General features: G+C 40.4%; 1 protein-coding gene across 7 annotated transcripts in view; it reads right to left on the bottom strand.

Annotated features, from left to right (window-relative positions):
* Positions 1–25,912, bottom strand: part of LOC132870936 (gastrula zinc finger protein XlCGF26.1-like) — a 148,276-nt gene that overhangs the window by 114,522 nt on the left and 7,842 nt on the right. For 4 of the 7 annotated variants that reach the window (XM_060904954.1, XM_060904956.1, XM_060904955.1 and 1 more), the window contains exon 1: positions 22,712–22,816. The exons of the other annotated variants lie outside the window; for them this stretch is intronic. The gene's annotated coding sequence lies outside the window, so the exon portion shown is untranslated. Of the gene's footprint in view, positions 1–22,711; positions 22,817–25,912 lie in introns of those variants that run through there. 7 annotated transcript variants of the gene reach the window in all.

Genomic DNA, 25,912 nt, shown 5'->3' on the forward strand with positions numbered 1-25,912 from the left:
CATACTTTCAACAGACAAATAAACAGGTTAACTGAATTACAAAGCTCTCCTTCATGGATAAATAGTGCACTACATAGAGTGTACATGGCATTATTTCATACTGAATGTAGTTCGCTTAATAGTTCATGAACCAAGACCCTAAATTTGAGTAATTATTCATGTACAATTTATGTATTGAAAGTATTTTCTCCTTTTGCAATAGCCAAAAGATCATTAAGGTGTCGATAATTGTAGCTGGCGCTCTAGCAGCCATCACAGTGACTAATGTATCATTATTAGCAGTAATGTAATCATTATTAGCAGTCATTTTTTATAGCAATCCCTCCACAAATCCCTCCGTTTGCTGAAATCCAACCCCAGTGAAGAGACGGTGTGAAGCCAGAGTGTAAACAATGAGCTTGTGACCAATAAAAAAACGACTACACGTAATGACCAAATGAGTGCCAAGTTTTTGACCGATCGTAATGCGTCTTAATTGGTCTGGTGTGGTGGTGTGATTATCTCTGTGTGAACCAAACAATGGCACAGTCTAAGCTGGCAAAAATTTTTGGGCTAACTTCTTCAAGCACTGAAGATGATTTAAGTGCCAAAACAGTCACGGGAGAGATTTCTCCAGATTTCTGTTTTTTCCATTTTATTGTTTGTGTCACAATTTAAAAAAATAAATAAATAAAAATTCAAATTAAAAATAATAATAATTTGCATGTTTAAAGTGATAGGCATGCTGTGTAAATCAAATAGTGCTAACCCCAAAAAATCCATTTTAATTCCAGCTTGTAATGCGACTAAACAGGACAAAAACACCAAGAGAGATGAATACATTTGCAAGACACTGTATATTATATATATACATACACACACACACACGTGCGCACACACTAACGCATCTCATTAAAAAAAAGAATATCTTGAAAACATTATTTTTTTTCATAATTTAATTCAAAAAGGTAAGCTTTCGAATATTCTACATTCATTACACAAAGCGAAATATCTCAAGCCTTTTTTGTTGTTTTGTTTTAAATTTTGATTATTACGGCTTATAGCTCATGAAAATCAAATTCAGTAGCTCAAATTATTAGAATATTTCCTAAGCTCAATCAGATAAAGGATTTCCAACACAGAAATGTCCAACTTCTGAAAAGTATGTTCATATATATACTCAATACTTGGTTGGGGATCCTTTACCACAAATGACTGCATCAATGTGGCGTGGCATGGAGGCAAATCAGCCTGCGGCACTACTGAGATGTTATTGAAGCCCAGGTTGCTTCCTCTTGACAATAGCCCATAAATTCTCTATGGGGTTCGAGTCAGGTGAGTTGGCTAGCCAACCAAGTACAGTAATATCATGGTCACAAACCATTTGGTAGTAGTTTTGGCACTGTGGGCAGGTGCTAAGTCCTGCTGGAAAAGGAAATCGGCATCTCCATAAAGCTTGTCAGCAGATGGAAGCTTGAAGTGCCCTAAAATCTCCTGATCGACGGCTGCGTTGACTTTGGACTTGATAAAACACAGTGGACCAACACCAGCAGATGGCGTAGCACCCCAAATCATCACAGACTGCAAGGTTTTCATTAGTAACCGATTGTCGATCGAAATTATCGGTTGTTTTTCGGCCAAATGCAATTTTCCCGTAATTTTTCAAACTTTCTCGTTGGACTTATTTGATAAGGAACGCCGTTACTTGCGCACCGTTTGGTTGCTGAGGCTGTGTACAGCTGACTAGATAAAAGGTGGGAACCGATTGGCTAATCCTTCTTATATCGTCCAATCATTTAGTGCGTATTAAATTATAGCATATCACGTGGTTCCCACATGGTAAGATGGCGACCCTATCTTGTACGGTATAGCGTGATGGCAACCATGAAAAAACGAAATGGAACGCTGTTCGATTTCAGCTTCACAGAAAAATACTGGTAAGTCTCATGGAAAATGCCCAGCAGTGTTCTCCACGGGCGCTTTTAAAGTGGCGCACCACCATGTTATAATTCTGGCCTGCCACCCTTCCCTTGGCCAAAAAAAAAAAAAAAAAGTAATTTCATCACTATACACCAAATAAATCATAAAGTATTCGCTTTATTATAACTTTGTAACTATTTAACATGCAGAAGACCATTGAACAAATGCATACGGGGCTACCTAAAGTAGCCAAAATAACTAGCCAGCAGCTAAATAACTTTGTGGGTGTTTGTAGCGTTATTATGCAGCGGTTACACTTGTCTATCGTCTTTTCTTACCATACACAGTTACAGTACACACACACACACACACACACACATTAGTTAAGTTCAGGTCTTTTATTTTACATATCTGTGATCGTGTAGGTGAGAGCTGCATTTTCCTGCTGCTTCAGTGTTTGTTTACTGCAGGACTTCCGGGTTCCTGGGTCAAAGGACCCAAACTACGGATGCTGGGATGGCTTTGTAGTGCCAGTCTCGGGTATGCGCACCAGCTCATGCATTGATTGGAGTGGTTTCACCTAATTAACATTATTTATGTGTATTGTAAAAAATGTATGCATTTATTGTAATTGGGTATTTTGTTTATGCATGGGAGTTAATTTATTTTTCACACACAGAAAAATATAATTAATTCAGGGATGCGCAACAGGCGCATCAGTCTCAACTGAAATGTCAAATGAGTCTCATATTGACAATAAAGATGATATGTACAGTAAGAATGTGTTAATTTTTTGTAAAATGATTTTAACAATGATTTAGCATTTCCTATCCATTTATTGGCCAGTTTCATGGTCAAAAAAGCCCAAAGTCAGTCAGCTTCAGGGGGACTTTGTCCCCCTGGCCCCCCCGCCATCTTTTATTTTTGAAAAGTGGAGAACCCTGCCCAGTTTACATTTTAAAAGTTATTGCTATTTTGCATGTTTATCGTTATACATTCAATTTCTTCGTTCTGCAAGCGTTCGTGTTATGTTCTGATTTCCCAAATCTTGATTGGGCTTTGTGGCATACGAACTGTAATTGCCATGAGACCCATGAATGACTGTTGAATTTCTATTTCAGATGGACCATGGAGAGCTCACGATTGGCTGTTAGAAATTGCAAAATTTGTTTTCAGCCGGGGGGGCTTTGCCCCCCTAGTCCCCCCACCAGGGCGTTGCCCTGGACCCACATGACCCCCAGCCGAATCTGTTACTTTTCACATTTCATCTGTTGTTTTCCATACTAATGAAAACCCTGAGACTGGGGACATTTCACACTGGACTTCAAATACCTTGGATTCTGTGCCTCTCCACAGAATATATTTCCAGTTACCTCTCCAATCAATATATTTCAAATGTGTTGTGATGTCCATACGTAATTCCATAATGTCACGCTTGAGCAAGGGCACCTAACCCACAACTGTTCCCCAGACGCTGTAGCATAGCTGCCCACTGCTCTGGGTATGTGCGTGTGCTCATTGCTCACTTGCATGAGCATGTGTGTGTTCACCACTTCAGATGGGTTAAATGCAGAGGTTAAATTTCACTGTGTGCTTAAGTCTGTGCTTGAGAGTACGTGTGACAAAGGCTTCTTGGATATGAGCAATCGCACACTCTGAAATGGTCACTCTATGAATAGGATATCAGCTCATTTTCTGTGAGTAGAGAAAAACAAAATGGCAGAGTGCATCAGGTAAGATACTAGGGGTGTGCGATCTGACGATATAAAATCGTTAAGAATAAGAACGAGTAGAAGATCGCAGACGATCTGCCAAAGTGGAGAAATTGTATAGATCGCCTTGGCCAATGAGCGCAATAACTTTTTTCCCTTTGGGTACAATAACTTGACGTTCTATGCTGGTTCTCGCCGGCGCGGCAGACGCAAGACGTCCTTAACCTGACCGACCAATCATAGCGAAACGTGGGTAGTGACACACTTTCTTACACGCCTCCATGTTATGTGTGGAAAAAGCAGCGTGGAGAGCCATGGCTGACAGCCAAGCCGAGGAGTTGGTCACGAAGAAAAAATGCACCTCCGTTATCTGGAATTGGTTTGGCTTTTTTCCTACTGACGAAGCCCAAACATCAGCAATATGCAAAGTGTGCACAGAACCTGTGAAAGCGTCGGATGGCAATACTACAAACTTGTTCAACCACTTGAGACGAAGGCATCCCAAGGAGTATGCCGAAAGCGAAACCATACGGGCAGCGGGGGCAGCCACATCACAACCACCAGCGGCCTCGGGGGCAAAGCAGAAGCAAACAACGGTAGCCCAGGCATTTGAAAGAGGCACCCCGTATGAGAAGTCCAGTAAGCGGTGGAGAGAGGTAACGGATGCTGTTACTTATTATCATCTCGCTAAAGACATGATTCCTTTCAAGGCAGTGGAAGACGAGGGGTTAAAACGCCTACTGAAAGTAGTTGACCCCCGGTACGAGCTACCCAACAGAAAATTCTTTTCAAACACTGCAATGCCACGTCTCTACACCGAATGCAGAGAGAAGCTGGAACGCCAAATTCAGAAAGTGCAGTTTTTTGCAACTACTAGTGATCTGTGGTCTAGTCGCACATCAGAGCCGTATTTAAGCCTGACCATCCATTATATTCATAACTGGAAGCTCTGCACTGCGACTCTGCAAGCAACATACTTCCCAGATGATCATGCGGGGGAGATCATAGCACAAGGGCTGAGAGACGCACTTGAAAGTTGGGGACTCAAAGAGGAAAACATGACCTGCATGACCACAGACAGTGGAACGAACATGGTGAAGGCCCTCGAACTAAACAACTGGACTCGTCTGCCCTGCTTTGGGCATAGGCTGCACCTAGCCATTGGTGAGTAAACTTTATAAATTAATATAATGCATTTCTGTAAAGATGGTTTAAGGTTTAACTAATCTGGAACAGATTATTAAAAAAAAACAGTGATGGAGTCTATGATTATTAAATAATGTTTCATAATAATAATAATAATAATAATAATAATGAACAAATGTAGCATTGTACCACTTGTAATGTTAACAATTAATGACAGATTAAAATGTACATTTTGTTGATGTTGGTTTATTTCTGTCATTGCATTTAGCTAATGAAATATACCATGCTCTTCTTTTATAGAAAACAGTGCCAAAGACCATCGAGTTGTTTGCGTGACATCGGTCGGCAAAAAAGTGGTCAGTGCATTCTCCTTCAGCTGGAAGAAGAAGAGGGATTTGGCTCAAGCTCAAACAGAGCTGAAACTCCCACAAAAAAAAAAAAAAAAAACTCAAAAAGGAGTCGCCAACCAGATGGGGTTCCAGACTTGCCATGATTGAGAGAGTGTTGGAGCAAGAAAATGCCATCTCACAGGTCCTGAGAGCTGACAAGAAGACAAGGCAGTTGGCACCATCATGGCAAGATATCGAGGTAATGGAGTGCATTAAGAAGGCCCTCGGCCCTCTGAGAGATTTCACTGATGCACTTTCTGGGGAGGACTATGTGAGTGTCTCATATGTCAAGCCAGTCCTGCACCTGTTGAAAGTCAACCTCCTTGAGCTCAGTGATGAAGATATTGAGCTCACCAGCACAATGAGGACAACAATCCTCAACTATCTCACTGAAAATTACCAGGATCCCACCACTGATGCCCTGCTCGACATGGCTTCGCTTTTGGATCCAAGGTTCAAGAGCCAGTACATTGACAGTGACAAGACAGAGGAAGTACAAGCCAGAGCTGTGTCTGAGCTGGAGTCCTTGTTGAGCACAGCACAGCATTCACTGCCCCCCTCCACTTCACAGAGTGATCCCGTGGCAGAATATGAATCCCCACCAAAGAAAGCAAAGAAGAAAACATTAGCCAGCCTTTTGAAAATCTCAGGTGCTGTATCTGCAGCTGGCACAACAGCTTCCATCCCATCTCTAAGAGAGGCAATAGAGGGGGAAATGAAGGCTTATCTTTCCACCCCACATGCAGACAATGAGATAGATCCTCTGGAATGGTGGAAAGTCCACGAGGGAAACTTTCCACGAGTTAGCCAACTAGCTCAGAAGTATCTGTGCATTCCAGCAACAAGTAGTCTGGCTAACGCGACTTCAAAGCTCTGCGGGCATTTGGTCTGGCAAAGATATTAAGCCAAACCGTTTCCCAAAGTGCGTGGTTGACCTGCCTCCCTGAAATGCCTCAGTTTGCTACTGGTCGAAGCCAGAAAAGGCTGTGACGAAGCTTAAACCAATCACATCACTCTTTCCTCTGACATATGTGACGCGACGGGGCTAACTGGTAGATTAAACTCTTACCGAAGCCGGTCGGGAGCAAGGCGAAAATGTCCTTCCTTTCAATAAATACCTCCAGGGCTGCTCTTTGCTCCGTTTTCAATGAGAACTTGCTCCATGTTCGTAATGTTTCTAGTGAATGAAGCGCTTCCGGCATAGATTCTGTAAACAATCTATGGCTTCCGGTCGCAGTTCTACTACGTCACTGCCTTGAACACGCCTCTACCCAGGGCCGTTGGAGATGCTCAAAGTTGATTGGCTCCCGATTTTTCGGGAGCTTGGAAGAGCTGTAGATAGCTTGCCTGGCCAGACTAAGCTCGCAACAGGCCCTCGTGTTGCGTCACGCTTAAGATGGGCGGGCCCAGGCTAAGCAACAAGTGCTCCCTCAGAACGAGTCTTCAGCACAGGTGGCAGCATAGTAACTTGCCAAAGGGCTACTCTCAAGCCAGATAAGGTGAACAAATTGGTTTTTCTGGCTAAAAATCTGTGATGGGGAACTGTCAATGTCTCCTTTTAAAAGGAGCAGTTTGATATTTCATTGTTAAAAATTGTTGCACTAATACAGGCCCACAGTTACCTCAGTTTGCTCTGGACCATTTTCAAAAAGCTATTTGGTGTTTTGATACTTAAATCATTTTAAAATAACCGAAGACTGTGTTATTCAACATTTCATATTTTACTTTCTTTTGTTATATTCTAAGAATGCACTTTATTAGAGTGAGGATGTTTACTTTATCAGAGTGATGTTTACTTAGTGTTGTTGTCTTCACAACCAATAGTGCACTTTATCAGTGTTATCGGTGTGTTTACAATGTTTGCACATGCAAAATTGCTACTCTTCATTAAAATCTGTTCAGAAAGGTTTGTAGCCCCAAAATGCCTGTTTTTGTTTTTTTCGATGGAAGATCGTGATAAAAAATCGAAATCGAGATTTTATGTTAAAAAATCGTGATATGACATTTTTGCCATATCGCCCACCCCTATAAGATACTGTATATCACTTGATAAAGTATTTAAAACAGAAATAGATAAATTAAATATTAGTTCCCCCCAATATCTCCTGTTCCACACTCCAGCCCAGTCTGTGGCAGTAACGCACCTGTAAGTTGGTTTGCCAACCACCAAAAAAAGAAAAGAAAAATGGTGGACCATGTTACTGACCCAACCGAGAATGAAATAATAATTCTACTCGAAAACAAAACCCCCAAAAATATGGAATAAAATATTTGATGGTAAGAATGTATTTTTTAAGAATTATTATTACAGCATTCTTCACAAATTACAACCGTCATTTTGCTGGTTTGTTTACATTCTAAGCGCAAATTATTTTGTCGGACGTTTTGTACAAAGTTTTTCTTTATCGAATTTGCCAAAAAAAAAGTGCTGTTTCTCAAAATCCAGTGAATAGGAATAGAATAAAACCGTTATTACACTCAATTTTGTTGTATGTGGCTTATAGCCAATGAGGCACATCTATCAGCACATATATGACTCAATTCCATGGAATAACGGTCATGAATGTATTTCAATATATGTTATGGGATTATGTATGGATATCGTGATGTCTCATTGATATTGCCACACTTTAATCATCTCATCTCATCTCATTATCTCTAGCCGCTTTATCCTTCTACAGGGTCGCAGGCAAGCTGGAGCCTATCCCAGCTGACTACGGGCGAAAGGCGGGGTACACCCTGGACAAGTCGCCAGGTCATCACAGGGCTGACACATAGACACAGACAACCATTCACACTCACATTCACACCTACGCTCAATTTAGAGTCACCAGTTAACCTAACCTGCATGTCTTTGGACTGTGGGGGAAACCGGAGCACCCGGAGGAAACCCACGTGGACACGGGGAGAACATGCAAACTCCACACAGAAAGGCCCTCGCCAGCCCCGGGGCTCGAACCCAGGACCTTCTTGCTGTGAGGCGACAGTGCTAACCACTACACCACCGTGCCGCCCCACTTTAATCATATTTAACTCAATTATGCAAGTGATTATCTAATTTAGTTTCATAAATGAGACAAATTTTGTAGCCGCTTATCCTGTTCTACAGGGTCGCAGGCAAGCTGAAGCCTATCCAGCTTGAGGTTGTAATTTGAGGTTGTAAATGAGGAACCATTTAACTAAATGGTTCAATTAATAATAAATTATTCATGCTTTAGGTTAGGGAATAGAGAATACAGGTTTTTGTATTTTTGTTCACATTGATATTTTCATATCTATTAAAAAATATTCTGAAATGAAAGTATAACCATACAAAGTTTCTCTGACATGTTTCTTCTGTAGTCCAGATCCACTTGCATGCTTTGCTCCACACCTGCTGTTCCATGTGACTCTGCTCCATATGGCATTCAAAGAAGTCACTATCGAATAATCTCATATAACCCTGAGGTAAAAGTCCATTAATATGTACATGCAGCATTTAATTCGCAATATTTTAGCATATTTAAACAAAGCAGTTATTTTAGTGTTGATTTCACATAAAATCTGTGGTTATACAATGAATCTCTGTTATTGTTTACATTTGGCTTTTCCGGTGCATCCGCACTTAGTGGTAGGCAAGAAACATTACTACCACTAGCGCACTGGCATGTCTGTGTAAACATAAAACGTAAATCTAAGGGTGTTTGGATTTGTGAGAATTGGAAATTATGAGGATGCATTATTTTGCAGAACACTGTAGTTTGTTTGGAATTAAAATACTTGTGCACGGATACTATTAAACTGGTGTTCTGTATTGTAGTAATGTGAAACATGAAAGATATTTGTGATGGTAATTCAAATGATAATTGTTGTTGCTTGCCTCAATAGCACTTTTGCCCCTTTTCCACCAAATCAGTTCCAGGGCTGGTTCGGGGCCAGTGCTTAGTTTGGAACCGGGTTTTCTGTTTCCACTGACAAAGAACTGGCTCTGGGGCCAGAAAAAACGGTTCCAGGCTAGCACCAACTCTCTGCTGGGCCAGAGGAAAGAACCGCTTATGTCAGTGGGGGGCGGAGTTGTTAAGACCGACAACAATAACAAGACCGCGAAAGATCGCCATTTTTAAGCGACGAGAAGCAGCAGCTGTACAAACGCGAAGTCATCCATTATTGTTGTTGTTGTTGCTTCGATGTTCGCGCCAAGGTTTATGCAAACGCAGCGACGTAACTGACATATACAGCGACGTAACTGACGTATACAGCGACGTAATGACGTGGCTCCCCTTAGCACCCCGAGCTATGGAAAAGCAAACTGGTTCTCAGCTGGCTCGCAAGTTGAACAAGTTGTGAACCAGCACCAGCACTGGCCCTGAACCAGCCCTGGAACTGATTTGGTGGAAAAGGGGCATCAGTGTAAGTAAGAGTCAAAACGTTATTAGGTTATTACCTGTCTCCTAGAACGTAATCGCTGTCCACTCAAAACCTGTCGATCAACACAAACATATTGGATCTGCCGTTTTCTGATCCCAATGAAGCACCGTAAAGCCAGAAGCAGCAGCTGTACAAACGCGAAGTCATCCATTATTGTTGTTGTTGTTGCTTCTTCTTCTCCGTGTTGTTGTTGCTTCAATGTTTGCACCAAGGTTTATGCAAAAGCAGCGACGTAACTGACGTATACAGCGACGTAATGACGTGGCTCCCCTTAGCACCCCGAGCTATGGAAAAGCAAACTGGTTCTCAGCTGGCTCGCAAGTTGAACGAGTTGTGAACCAGCCCTGGAACTGATTTGGTGGAAAAGGGGCATCAGTGTAAGTAAGAGTCAAAACGTTATTAGGTTATTACCTGTCTCCTAGAACGTAATCGCCGTCCACTCAAAACCTGTCAATCAACACAAACATATTGGATCTGCCGTTTTCTGATCCCAATGAAGCACCGTAAAGCCAGAAGCAGCAGCTGTACAAACGCGAAGTCATCCATTATTGTTGTTGTTGCTTCAATGTTCGCGCCAAGGTTTATGCAAAAGCAGCAACGTAACTGACGTATACAGCGACGTAATGACGTGGCTCCCCTTAGCACCCCGAGCTATGGAAAAGCAAACTGGTTCTCAGCTGGCTCGCAAGTTGAACGAGTTGTGAACCAGCACCAGCACTGGCCCCGAACCAGCCCTGGAACTGATTTGGTGGAAAAGGGGTATCTGTGAGCACTGATCATGTTCTGTTTGAATGGGATAATTTCTAAGATATTGTTTCTGGGTGAATTGTTCAAGTATACAGTGGGGCAAAAAAGTATTTAGTCAGTCACCAATTGTGCAAGTTCTCCCACTTAAAAAGATGAGAGGCCTGTAATTTTCATCATAGGTATAGCTCAACTATGAGAGACAAAATGAGAAAAAAAAATCCAGAAAATCACATTGTCTGATTTTTAAAGAATGTATTTGCAAATTAAGGTGGAAAATAAGTATTTGGTCAATAACAAAAGTTCATCTCAATACTTTGTTATATCCCCTTTGTTGGCAATGACAGAGGTCAAACGTTTTCTGTAAGTCTTCACAAGGTTTTCACACACTGTTGCTGGTATTTTGGCCCATTCCTCCATGCAGATCTCCTCTAGAGCAGTGATGTTTTGGGGCTGTCGCTGGGCAACACGGACTTTCAACTCCCTCCAAAGATTTTCTATGGGGTTGAGATCTGGAGACTGGCTAGGCCACTCCAGGACCTTGAAATGCTTCTTATGAAGCCACTCCTTCATTGCCCGGGCGGCGTGTTTGGGATCATTGTCATGCTGAAAGACCCAGCCACGTTTCATCTTCAATGCCCTTGCTGATGGAAGGAGGTTTTCACTCAAAATCTCACGATACATGGCCCCATTCATTCTTTCCTTTACATGGATCAGTCGTCCTGGTCCCTTTGCAGAAAAACAGCCCCAAAGCATGATGTTTCCACCCCCATGCTTCACAGTAGGTATGGTGTTCTTTGGATGCAACTCAGCATTCTTTCTCCTCCAAACACGACAAGTTGAGTTTTTACCACAAAGTTCTATTTTGGTTTCATCTGACCATATGACATTCTCCCAATCCTCTTCTGGATCATCCAAATGCTCTCTAGCAAACTTCAGACGGGCCTGGACATGTACTGGCTTAAGCAGGGGAACACATCTGGCACTGCAGGATTTGAGTCCCTGGCGGCGTAGTGTGTTACTGATGGTAGCCTTTGTTACTTTGGTCCGAGCTCTCTGCAGGTCATTCACTAGGTCCCCCCTTGTGATCCTGGGATTTTTGCTCACTGTTCTTGTGATCATTTTGACCCCACGGGGTGAGATCTTGCGTGGAGCCCCAGATCGAGGGAGATTATCAGTGGTCTTGTATGTCTTCCATTTTCTAATAATTGCTCCCACAGTTGATTTTCTTCACACCAAGCTGCTTACCTATTGCAGATTCAGTCTTCCCAGCCTGGTGCAGGACTACAATTTTGTTTCTGGTGTCCTTTGACAGCTCTTTGGTCTTGGCCATAGTGGAGTTTGGAGTGTGACTGTTTGAGGTTGTGGACAGGTGTCTTTTATATGGATGAGTTCAAACAGGTGCCATTAATACAGGTAACGAGTGGAGGACAGAGCAGCCTGTTAAAGAAGTTGTTACAGGTCTGTGAGAGCCAGAAATCTTGCTTGTTTGTTGGTGACCAAATACTTATTTTACCGAGGAATTTACCAATTAATTTATTAAAAATCCTACAATGTGATTTCCTGGATTCTTTCCCCCCATTCTGTCTCTCATAGTTGAAGTGTACCTATGATGAAAATTACAGGCCTCTCTCATCTTTTTAAGTGGGAGAACTTGCACAATTGGTGGCTGACTAAATACTTTTTTGCCCCACTGTACATGAATGAGTATAGCTGTACACTTATGGTCAATAATGAATAAGTTTGAATAAATAATCAATTTGAAATGCTATTTATTCACTAGAAAATCCATATGCTCAGTAAAGATGAAGTTCAGAATCGCAAATATCCCATTCACACAGGCTCTGTTCCCAACCTTCCCTGGTGAAAAATAAATGTGCTAAGTGTACTAAAATTGAGCATACTTTTGTGTACTTGAAGCCACACTAATCATCAATATACTTCAAGTGTGTTTATGATTAGTTAACTTGAGGCATGCTATTTTGGAACAACTAATTTTGTACTAAATATATTTTAATTGTAATTAAATTGTAGAAAAGTGCAACTTGAAGTGTATTTAGTGTACTTTTATGTGCTAAAGTGGAACAACTTAAAGTATATTTTGTATACTTTAAGTATATGTACTAATATGCGCTTAATTAGTACTTTGTATTATAAGTACCTTAAAAATTAGTACACTTTAGAAATTACACATAACTTTCACTTAAAGTATATTTTAGTATAATATATTACTATAAAAAGTGTAATATAGTATAATTTTAAAGTGTGTTAAAAGTAGGGCTGTGCGATGTCCCCTTAATTGGCATCGACGATGTTTACAGTGCAAACATCGTGATGGATGATGATATCGTGGTCGGGGGGGATTTTAATACCACGTTATTAAATTTATTATTATTATTATTATTAAAAGTATTAGATACTCATCCGAGGCTTTGGCACGTAAAGGAAAAAAAAAGCGCTAGGTGATGTGGAATATTTGGCCTTGATAACGGATATGTGGTCCAGCTGCAACATGATGCCCTATATGTCAGCTACCGTACATTATGTGGACCGAGAGTGGGCAATGCAGTCCAAATGCCTGCAGACGAGTTTCATGCCAGAGACACATTCAGCGGACAATTTAGAAGACACATTGCGCGAGACACTTGCCGAATGGAAAATAGAGGAGAAAAAGATCGCCTGCATAACAACGGGGCGATTATTGTCACAGCCATCAGGCAATTGAAATGGCCGTGGTTAAGTTGTTTTGGGCACAATTTGAACCTGGCCATAACCAACTCGCTTGCGCAACAGAGGGCCAGTACAGACCGAGCGTTTGGAGTTTGCCGAGCAGTCAACACTGCGTTTGCGCACAGCTGGCTTCGGAGAAATGAGCTGCGCAAAGCGCAGGTGGAAATGAACCTCCCCGAGCACTCACTGATCACGGCAAGATATTAATCTGCTCTAACAATGAAAGACTAGTATTCAAACTATGAGAAGAAACTACACTTAAGCTATTACTCATTGTTTATTTACACCATATCAATTGAAGATGCGTTTCGGCCTTTAGTGCGCACTTGAACGCGCTAATTTTTCCAATTTATTAGTGTTTGAATTATTGCACCAGCTTTTAAAATCATGATTTAATATTGTTTTTTTTTTTTACTGTCTTTACATTTATCAGAATCACCTTCATTCTTCCATTTGGTTTGACATTATGGCTTAGAGTGGACCATTTTGTGTCTGAAAGTAGGCCTATTTACCAGATTAAAGTTATTTGACTTCTGCCGAAGTCTGCGCTTCACTGCTGTTTGATAAGGTGCAATATTTCCCGACTGAAGTCGTTAATAGTGGCTATTTGTTTGAACAACATGACAAATTTTACATTAAAAGTATAGTGTAGGCTAAAAAATGAAGTCGAAATTTATTATTAGTAGCATACTGTCTGTTTGTGTAACTACATGTTATGTTCACTAGCACGTCCCTGCACCATAGCCTACGTGAACAAGCGGTAATAGGATATTACTTTATAATGATTTATATAATTATGTATTTATATATATGTTATATAATATATTTATATATTAAACAAAACTAACAAAAAACTAACTTTTTGGTTAAATAGGCCCAGATGATATAGTATGCATGTTTATGACAGGAGGGGGCGTGGTATCACGATGGTGGCTCTCCATCGTGATGGATGACCACCATCGTCGATGGACGATGGCATCGTCTATCGGCACAGCCCTAGTTAAAAGTGTTAGCGTGAAAGCGTGATGTTAGTATACTTTTTACTGTATATATTTACAAAAAGTACAATTTGTGTAAGTACATTTTCAATATACTATTGAAAATATGAATATACTTTAAATACAATAAAGTACTTTTTTTTCGCCAGGGTTGAAAGTAAGATTTCACAACATGGAATTCACAGACATGCTCTCATACTAAATAAAGTCACAGTCTACATACCGTAAATTCCGGACTATAAGCCGCTACTTTTTCGCTACACTTTAAACACTGCGGCTTATACTATGGTGCGGCTTTTTTTTTTTTTTTTGGCGGGAAAAACATTTTCCCCAGCAACAGTCATTTGTATCAGTCATTTGTACTGACCCTCATCAACATGGAAAATGCTAGAAGAAAAGCTTATGATGCAGCTTTTAAGCTAAAAGCGATATCTCTGGCAGTTAAAGAAGGAAATCGAGCTGCCGCCCGTAATCTTGGCATAAATGAATCGATGGTGAGAAGGTGGAGGCGCCAGCAAGAAGAACTGAGCCAATGCAAAAAGACGACCAAAGCTTTCAGAGGTAACCATAGCAGATGGCCTGAGCTTGAAAACTTTATGGAGGACTGGGTTAACACACAGAGAGCAGGCGGCCGCGGTGTTTCCACTGTACAAATCAGACTGAAGGCTAAATCAATCGCGACCGAGATGAAAATAGAAGATTTTAAAGGTGGGCCATCGTGGTGTTTTAGATTTATGAGAAGGAAAAGCCTGTCAGTTAGGGCAGCGCTCGAAACTAACGGTGTCCCGATGTCCCGGGGACCATAAAAAATGTCATCGGGACACAAAATTATCATATCTGGGACAATCCCGGGACAATGGAAAAAAATAGATCTAGAAAAAAAAGTTCTACATTAATATTATTTACAAAGCCGTAACACATACGTAGACATTCACCTAATTTGTCAATTTTAATTTTAAAACGTTAACAGCGAAAAATACATAGTAGCTACACTTTCGATGCACCTGCATCCGTAGGCTACAGAGCAGCGCATTCTGTTCTAGAATCTTCGGCCGGTGTCCGCATTATATGGACTTGGAATGGAATTGCTACCGCACACGCTGCGCCGACTCTTGCCAGAACAAAAATGCTGAAGTGGTTGAAGCGGACCGACCGCGGGGAAGAAACTGAAAGCCCAGACATAACGTCTCCGGGACCTTCAGGATCCAAAGTGTCATCGCCTGGTCTGCAGGCAACGCTAGCAACTGAATGAACTTAATGAACACTGTTAGACACGTTATAAAATACAACAGGAATGATGTGGATGATATTGACGGAAGATACCGTTCAACAGAATAAGTGAGTTTTCTTGGTGTCTTTCTAGTTCAGAAAGTTTAGTCAGTCAGCAGCACAACTCGGCTCGGACCTGGCACTATGCTGATGTTGCTAACATTTGCACCCACGTTTCGGCAGCGAAAGTTCATAAAATGGATAACGGAAAGTTCATAAAAATGGATAACGGAAAGTTCATAAAAATGGATAACGGTAATGGTGAAAATTATAAGTTGGCCTTATAAGTGCCAACAGATATTCAAGGTATAAGTAGATGAAATGAACGTAAAAGGGGTCTTATTTTCAACTAAAAAGTGTACTGCAGATGTAGGGAGTTGAAACATTTTCTGAATGAGCTAGTTGGCCCCTTTAAATAAACGGGTATCTATTCATACAGTGAGATCACCAAAGTTTAATAAACTGAAAATGCAATAACTGTAATTTTGAAGTAGATGATGTATAGGACGTGTCGCTTGTGTCTTGTGACTTATTGTAAAAATGATATAAAGGGTTCAAAATCGCATAGTTACAAATATAATAGTAACTTCATATGATAATATTAACCACTGGTTATTTCAGAGAGGAAAAAAATGGGGACACTATTGCTTCCATTCGGGACAATACAACACAGAATTCGGGACCACTGGGGGACACAAAGAAAAAAAGTTAATTTCGAGCCCTGAGTTAGGGCACGCACGACTTTGTGCCAGCAGCTCCCTCCCGACTATGAGGAGAAACTTGCTGCATTCCGCACATTCACTCAAACAAAGATAGCGGAGAATACCATCGGGCCAGATGAAATCATAAATATGGATGAAGTACCTCTGACATTCGACCTGCCTCTCACTCGGACTGTAAATAAAAAAGGTGACTCCTCCGTCACACTAAAAACAAGCGGCCACGAGAGGACACATTTTACCTGTGTTCTGAGCTGCGCAGCATCAGGACTAAAGCTTCCACCCATGGTCATTTTTAAGCGGCTGACAATGCCAAAAGAAAAATTCCCAAAGGGAATTGTGGTGAAAGTCAATGAGAAAGGTTGGATGACGGAGAGCCTAATGAAGGAGTGGCTCAGAGAGTGCTACTCAAAGCGACCAGGAGGCTTTTTTCGCAGAAAAAAAGCATTGCTAGTTATGGACAGCATGAGAGCCCATGTAACAGATCCTGTGAAAGCTGCCATCAAGAGCACAAATTCAACTCCAGCTGTGATTCCTGGGGGTACCGCTAAGTATCTACAGCCACTGGACATCAGCGTTAACCGGGCATTTAAAGTGGCACTGCGCGAAGAGTGGGAGACTTGGATGACAAGCGGCAAGAAATCTTTTACAAAAACAGGACGCATGCGAAGAGCATCTTTCACTCAAGTCTGCCAGTGGATCCTAAATGCGTGGAGCCGTGTCAAAATATCAACCATCACCAACGGGTTTAGAAAGGCTGGGCTGCTGCGCGATGAAGATGGCGTACACTCAAGTGACATCGAAAGCGAGGAGACTGTGAGTGATGAGATCCTGGGGCTGTTTAATTCGGACAAAGAGGACTTTGATGGTTTTAGTGCGGAGGAGAAAGAGAGCGATGAGACTGTGAGTGATGAGATCCTGGGGCTGTTTAATTCGGACACTGAATTAGAGGACTTTGATGGTTTTAGTGCGGAGGAGAAAGAGAGCGATGAGTGACTTTTTCTGGTAGGCCTAGGATGCGGTATGTGGTATATGTTATAAATTATAAGTTTGTTAATATGTTATAAGTTAAGTTATTAAGTTAAAAGTTATTAGAAGAATCAGGAATACTGTTTATGCACTGTTGAGTAAAAAAACAACAGCAACCTATAGCATACAACGTAGTTATGTGTTTCGATACAAACGTATGCTATATTTCGGAGTAGCCACGTTACAGGCACCGTTATAAAAAACATGTACAATACGTAGGTATGTAATTCATTTGTTTATGTTGCTAAGCGGATTAAATAAAAAGGTTTTTAAAAATCTCACCTGTAATATCTTTCTGGGTAAATATCTCAACAATGCTTAAGAAGAATAACAGTGTTTTTATTTTTTTAAATCTAAGAAATGAACGTGAATTTGAAGGAGCCTGCGCCTGAAAATCCGGTGTGGCTTGTACAATTACAAAATTGATTTTCTTTCTTAAATTTGAGCATGCGGCTTTTAATCAGGTGCGCCCTGTAGTCCGGAATTTACGGTATAATACAAGTTGTACCTAGTCTAACATTGCACGGTCTCCAATCAAGGATTACAAAAATCTATCCTGTGCACACTAGAGGTCTGCGCGGGTCGGATTTTTCAGTCCCGCTCCCGCCCGCGCCCGCATTGTGCAGTCCCACTCCCGTCCGCGCCCGCAAAGAATTATGATTTTCAGTCCCGCTCACGCCCGCGCCCACAAAAAAATTATGATTTTCAGTCCCGCTCCCGCCCGCAAATCCCGCATGATGCAGACGTTCGCATTATTTCTCAGGAAAGTTCTTGTCTTGACACAGCGTGATGGTGCCCCACCCCCTACTCTGAATGGATTTCAGCATAAATATCTACAGCTCATGTTATTATTTACCTTGTTTCGGAATTCAGCATGTACTGTCTTTAATAACAACAATAATAATAATTAGTGCTGTCAAACAATTAAAATATTTAATCACGAATCACATATTTTTATCATACGAGAAACCATTGCAATTCTCTGATCAGCATAAAAAAGTGAATGGGCTTGCTTTGTAGCAATGGTGGTGGGTTTTTTTTTTCTATTGTAAAGCAGAGCTAGTAAGAGAAGTGAATTGATTTATAGCTTGAGTTAGTCTACAACTTTAGTCAGAGAGACATGTTACACAGTGACGGTAGGCTTGACTCAACGCTATCCCAGAAATCCTTCCTGTAATATGCAAATTTGGCCACCTCTGATTGGACAGCCAAATTTGCATATTACAGGAAGGATTTCTGGGATAGCATTGAGTCAAGCCTACCGTCACTGTGTAACATGTCTCTCTGACTAAAGTTGTAGACTAACATAAGCCGTAAATCACTTCACTCATGGTTCTCTTGCTAGCTGGATGTGAACTGCGAGTCATTAAAGTGATCAAAGGATTTCCCGTTAGGGTGATCAATGGCAAATTTAAGATGCTATTCCTCACTCAATCTGACTCTCTCTGCAAATTTAGGTATCTTAAAAAGTTTTTATTAATGCTAAATAAAATATCCAGCACAAATTATATACGATAGACATAAATTAGTAATTTATGCATTTTATTTCAAACACATTTTTAGTTAGCGGGACTGCAGCTTATCACCGCTCCCGCCCGCGCCACATATGTGCACTTCCGGTCCCGCCCGCGCCCGCAATGAGCTTTCAAAATTTGTCCCGCGCCGCACTGCTTTGCGGCGGGTCCCGCGAGACTCCCGCGGGAGTGCAGGGCTCTAGTGCACACCTCCTGCATGGAATGGGTACAAATTAAATGAAGTGCACACAAATGACAGACCCTCCAAGATTTCGCGATGTTGCGATTTGCAACTTCAACGCAAATTCAACCAATCCCCGCAAATTCAGGGCAGTGTTGCAATTATATCCAATCACCGCAACTTTCCCGCAAATTTGACCAATCGTTGGCGTCGTCTTGAGGTGACATCGACAAACTACCTTCCGCCTTACTTCTGTGTATACGTTCAAGAGAAGCAGCATGTGCGAGTCAGTGTTTATATAGGCTTAAATTCTGTTACTGAAAGTGTGTTATGTTTACAGTGAAGGACTGTGTGCACTTTACATTATTTTTTTACTTAATACAAGAAATTAATGGATGCCAACATTTTTTGCCAAAATGGTATTTTATTTTCCATTGTTTAGGCAGCTTCAGCATCATACTGTGAGATTCTGTTCAAATTGTTTTTTTTCTTCTATGAAGCCTGAGGCATTTATTTTATTAGTTTATAATTATTGTTTAATTTAGTCTTCAGGAGAGACTGCCTGCACACGGTACTAGTATTAATAGTTGTTTTTTTTTCTTACATGAAAGCTGAGGCATTTATATTATATTTTAAAGCAGGGCTTTTCAAAGAGTGGGGCGCACCTCCCCTAGGGGGCGCCAGAGTTCTTCAGGGGGAGCGCAACGTGAGGAAAAATAAACCAGAATAAATTACTATTGTGGACATTTAGCGAACTTCAGCTAGCCTTTACCAGAGACAAAATGGATCGACTTTTAGTACCTAAAGCTACAGTGAGTGAGGAGACAGAGTCTGGGCCAAGCAAAAAACGAAGGAAGTATGAGCACGATTATTTAAAGTTTGGATTTTCATGGACTGGATCTGAAGATGCTCCACTGCCACAGTGTGTTGTCTGCCAAGAGGTGCTAGCTAACGATGCTCTGAGATGTTTAAAATGTGTAAAACAAGATGTTTAAAAAAAGCACAGATGTTTAAAATGTGTAAAAAAAAGAGCTTTTAGAAAAGCACAGATGTTTAAAATGTGTAAAACAAGATGTTTTAAAAAAGCAGATGTTTAAAATGTGTAAAAAAATAGAAGTTTTAAAAAAGCGCAGATGTTTAAAACGTGTAAAACAAGATGTTTTAAAAAAGCAGATGTTTAAAATGTGTACAAAAGATGTTTTAAAAAAGCACAGATGTTTAAAATGTGTAAAAAAAAGATGTTTTAAGAAAAGTAGATGTTTAAAATGTGTAAAAAATATGTTTTAAAAAAACCACAGATGTTTAAAATGTGTAAAAAAAAGATGTTTAAAAAAAGCACAGATGTTTAAAATGTGTAAAAAAAAAAGTTTTAAAAAGCACAGATGTTTAAAATGTGTAAAAGATGTTTTTAAAAAAGCAGATGTTTAAAATGTGAAAAAAAAAAGTTTTAAAAAGCACAGATGTTTAAAATGTGTAAAACAAGATGTTTTTTAAAAAAGCACAGATGTTTAAAATGTGTACAAAAGATGTTTTTAAAAAAGCACAGATGTTTAAAATGTGTAAAACAAGATGTTTTAAAAAGCACAGATGTTTAAAATGTGTAAAACAAGATGTTTTAAGAAAAGTAGATGTTTAAAATGTGTAAAAAAAATGTTTTAAAAACAGATGTTTAAAATGTGTAAAAAAAGATGTTTTAAAAAAAGCACAGATGTTTAAAATGTGTAAAACAAGATGTTTTAAGAAAAGTAGATGTTTAAAATGTGTATAAAAAGATGTTTTAAAAAAAGCACAGATGTTTAAAATGTGTAAAACAAGATGCTTTTAAAAAAGCAGATGTTTAATGTGTAAAACGATGTTTTTTTAAAAAAAAGCACAGATGTTTAAAATGTGTAAAAAACAATTTTAAAAAGCACAGATGTTTAAAATGTGTACAAAAGATGTTTTAAAAAAAAGCACGTTTAAAATGTGTAAAAAGTTTTAAAAAGCACAGATGTTTAAAATGTGTAAAACAAGATGTTTTTAAAAGAGCAGATGTTTAAAATGTGTAAAACAATGTTTTTTAAAAAAAAGCACAGATGTTTAAAATGTGTACAAAAGATGTTTTAAAAAAGCACAGATGTTTAAAATGGGTAAAACAAGATGTTTTAAGAAAAGTAGATGTTTAAAATGTGTAAAAAAAATATGTTTAAAAAAAACACGTTTAAAATGTGTAAAAAAAAAGAGGTTTTAAAAAAAGCAGATGTTTAAAATGTGTAAAACAAGATGTTTTAAAAAAAAGCACAGATGTTTAAAATGTGTAAAACAAGATGTTTTAAAAAGCACAGATGTTTAAAATGTGTACAAAAGATGTTTTAAAAAAGCACATGTTTAAAATGTGTAAAAAAAAGTTTTAAAAAGCACAGATGTTTAAAATGTGTACAAAAGATGTTTTAAAAAAGCACATGTTTAAAATGTGTAAAAAAAAGTTTTAAAAAGCACAGATGTTTAAAATGTGTACAAAAGATGTTTTAAAAAAGCACATGTTTAAAATGTGTAAAAAAAAGTTTTAAAAAGCACAGATGTTTAAAATGTGTACAAAAGATGTTTTAAAAAAGCACATGTTTAAAATGTGTAAAAAAAAGTTTTAAAAAGCACAGATGTTTAAAATGTGTACAAAAGATGTTTTAAAAAAGCACATGTTTAAAATGTGTAAAAAAAAGTTTTTAAAAGAGCAGATGTTTAAAATGTGTAAAACGATGTTTTTTAAAAAAAAAAAAAAGCACAGATGTTTAAAATGTGAAAAAAATGTTTTTTAAAAAAAGCACAGATGTTTAAAATGTGAAAAAAATGTTTTTTAAAAAAAGCACAGATGTTTAAAATGTGAAAAAAAGTTTTAAAAAGCACAGATGTTTAAAATGTGTAAAACAATGTTTTTAAAAAAAAAGCACAGATGTTTAAAATGTGAAAAACAAGATGTTTAAAAAAGGCATAGATGTTTAAAAGGTGTAAAAAAAAAATAATGTGTACAACAACCATTTTTTAAAAAATACGAATGGAACATTGAGTACAGCAACAACAAAAATTGTGTGTGTGTGTGTGTGGGGGGGGGGGGGGGTGCTGTTGTTTATTTGCTATGGGGGGGGGGGGGGGGGGTCTGACTTTCCCACACTTTGAAAAGCTCTGCTTTAAGGGAACTTCATGTTGTGCTGTGAGGTTCTCTGCACTTTAACTTTTGAACCAACAGGTGCATTTGGATAAGTAAAGCCTATTTTTCTGCATTTTTGTAGTCCTGGTAATCTTTTATATTGGTAAAGTTGTTTATAGGACCATTTCTCAGTGTCTGTTTTTTTAATCAATAGTTTTTCAGTAATAACTTAATATTTAACATATATCACTCAATTTTAATCACAAAAAGAGAAAATCGCAACAATTTCTCGCAACTTTCACTTCCTCCCGCAATGTAATCACAACAAAAACCTAAACACCGCAACTTTCATCGTAATTTTTTGGAGAAAACCCCGCAACATCAGACATTTTAGCCGCAACAATCACAGAAAAGGCCCGCGGAATCCTGGGGGACTGCAGTGAAAAGTCTGCCGCTGGGATGCTGAAGAGAGGCACCACGGCTGGAGCACTCTGCCCGCTTCGTGAACCAAACCTTTCTTCATCCGATACAATTAATCGCACAACGGAAATTCATGTGTCTGCTACCGCGGATCAATACCGCGATTTATCGTATTAGGATAAACAAACTATAACTCCAGCCTCGTTTCCATACAGGATCATTAAAGCAAAATGTAATATACCCAATATCTCCAGATAGCTGCCACTTCAGAATGGTTATCATGCGAATTATGTTTTTACTTAAGGTCACTATCCAAACGGTGCACCACAAATCCGCCCCCTGAAACGGGAATAAAATCCGCCCTGCCTCATGGAATATACACAGCGGAGATGTGTTTGGGATTCGGCCACGCAGCTACGGTTTAACTTACCCCAGGGTTTTAAATCCTCAGAGCCAGACACAATAACGTGCTTTTATTTTTATACACCGAGGGGCTAAAACTGTTCAGCCGAGCAGCGGCTTTGTCTTCTCCAGTGTTTTCTTGCGGTTGGAGAAGCAGCTACTAGACGCGTTACCGCCACCACCTGGACTGGAGTGGAGTTTCAGTGTGGAGGACCCTTACCCCAACCTGACTCTAATGCCGCTTTTCCACTACCAACGCGGCTGAGTCGGGCTGAGCGGGGCTGTTGGAGTTGCATTTCGACTACAACCGCGCTGAACCGTGCTGGCTGGAAGTGGGTGGACACATTGGGTGGAGTTAGCGAAAGTGGGTGGACGTCACGTGATGTCGTTAAGCAGCGCAAACAGTGACATCAGTGATCTTTTAAGCGGTAGTCTCACAACCCGGATAGTAAACAATAAACATGGAGTTGTTAGTGTTGCTGGTCTTGGTGCTGTGGCTTGTCGTCACCGACAACGCCAACAGATACTGGCAAGAGCGTATAGATGAGGCGAGGCGCATAAGGCTTCAGAAATTCTCGTAATTTGTAATTCTTCTTCTTCCGGGTTTACAGTGTTTACAGATCCCAGCGTGCTCGCGGGGCGTGTGTGGGCATGTGAGGACACTCCTCCTCACCAATCAGTGCACAGGGGAGTGTCTCCTCACGCCCCTAGCCCCACTCGGCTCAGTTTGGCTCGCTTCAGCCCTACTCCAAAACCGTGCGAGTATTGGGTGCTGAGTAGGGCTGAAGCGAGGTGAGTCGTGCTGCTCTGAGGTAGTCGAAACGCGAGCCGTGTCGGGCTGAAGTGAGCTGTAGTGAGCTGAAAAAGGGTAGTGGAAAAGGGCCATAATTGGAGTAGGGCTGAAGTGAGCTCAACCGAGCCAAGTGGGGCTAGGGGCGTGAGGAGACACTCCCCTGTGCACTGATTGGTGAGGAGGAGTGTCCTCACATGCCCACACACACCCCACGAGCACGCTGGGATCTGTAAACACCGTAAACCCGGAAGAAGAATTACGACAAAGAAGAAGAAGTTGTTCAGAAAACTAGAAGATGGAAGACCAACCCAAGCGAGGAAAGGCAAGCCAGTTTATTGTTTACTATCCGGGTTGTGAGACTACCGCTTAAAAGGTCACTGATGTCACTGTTTGCGCCGCCTAACGACATCACGTGACGTCCACCCACTTTCGCTAACTCCACCCAATGTGTCCACCCACTTCCAGCCAGCACGGTTCAGCGCGGTTGTAGTCGAAATGCAACTCCAACAGCCCCACTCAGCTCGACTCAGCCCAACTCAGCACCGCACGGCTCAGCCCAACTCAGCACCACACGGCTCAGCCCAACTTGAAAAGGCCCATAAGGGTGCTTTCACACCAACAGCCAGTGTTCCCGAAAAACTTTCCTTAACATCAGTCATACTGTCTGACATTGGGCAGATCTATGTCAGACATTTTCAGACCTTGTCAGACAATTTTAGCTTTGTGTAAAATGAATGAAAACAAGCAAGAAAATCAAGGACTATTATTTATTCCACAATGTCCTATTCGACAATGTCCTTTCCAGCCAGAGCATTTTTTAACATAGTTACTGGGAGACCAAATGGTCTCCCAGTGGCCAGATTTGGTCTCCTAGTCAATGCCAAACCAGCTTCGCTAGGAGACCAAATTTTAAACCAAGTTATGTTAGATTGATGCTGAAAGGTAAAACTGTAATGGGATTATGGGAGATGCTTGAATTGCTGGTCCAAATTCATAAGACTGTTTTCTTTGGATTGGAATGTTTAAGAAATATTGAAGTTGGGTTGTCAAGACTGTTCCAATTTCCAAATTATAGACTAAATATACAGTTATTTGATACTATGTTTCACATTGAGCAATAAAATTGAAGATTTTCTTATTTCTTATTTTTCACTGTTTCTTAAAATACATAATATTATGAAAGTTGATGAAACAATAACTTAAACTCAGTGTAATTTTAGCATTTTACCATACTTATGATGAAGTTATGGTAACTTGGCACTGCATTAACTGTGTTGATATTATGCTGGCTGAAACAAGGATTCGTAATGCGGTAATTTGCATCACAGAATATGCCGCAGCGGTGCAGCCGCATGGACTCTGGGGCCTGTGATTGTATTGCCCAGACCAGTTGGTCTCCTACTGGAAAATCTTTAAAAAATGCTCTGCTTCCAGCACATTGAAACGGTCAGTTACTGATGATATTTTTTGTATCAGTTTATCATTGAACACATCAAAGTTCATTTCTGAATTTCTCAAGCAGACGGTTGTTAGTTTCCTCATCCTGCTCATCAAAGCTCTCATAGCCTGCATCAAGATCAGAATCAGAATCCTGCTCATAACACTCATTCAAGGTAAACAAATATGGCGCGAATGCATTTGGACAGCATGTTGATCGATAACGTATCTTCTCAATGAACTAAGTACGGGTAGGTCGCTGCAAGAAAACTCTGTGCACCATTGACGTGTATTTAAGGTATGCGAAACCGCGTAGAGGCATCGATGCATGGAGTATTAGAACTTTGTTTATTAAGTTGCAATAAATACGATATTTGAGTGGGTTTTTTTTCTCACGTTAAATTCAGGCATGTTTTAGATTTGGATGTTTATATTAGTAATTACGGCGGCACGGTGGTGTAGTGGTTAGCGCTGTCGCCTCACAGCAAGAAGGTCCTGGGTTCGAGCCCCGGGGCCGGCGAGGGCCTTTCTGTGTGGAGTTTGCATGGTGTCCGCGTGGGTTTCCTCCGGGTGCTCCGGTTTCCCCCACAGTCCAAAGACATGCAGGTTAGGTTAACTGGTGACTCTAAATTGACCGTAGGTGTGAATGGTTGTCTATGTCTATGTGTCAGCCCTGTGATGACCTGGCGACTTGTCCAGGGTGTACCCCGCCTCTCGCCCGTAGTCAGCTGGGATAGGCTCCAGCTTGCCTGCGACCCTGTAGAAGGATAAAGCAGCTAGAGATAATGAGATGAGATATTAGTAATTACAATAGCTATCGGTCAGGTTGACTGACGTTTATGTTAATTACGTAGGACAACTGAATTTTTCATCTGTCATGACCGGTGTCCGACGATATTTCAGGAACACCGAACAGCAGTTGGTGTACACTAAACCGTCCATTCGAACCAAAAGCTCTTAGTTCGGTTCATTTTCGTCAGTGTGAACTCATCAATTGCA

Source organism: Neoarius graeffei, chromosome 22 (assembly GCF_027579695.1).
Source record: "Neoarius graeffei isolate fNeoGra1 chromosome 22, fNeoGra1.pri, whole genome shotgun sequence".
NCBI classification, from domain to species: Eukaryota; Metazoa; Chordata; class Actinopteri; order Siluriformes; family Ariidae; genus Neoarius; species Neoarius graeffei.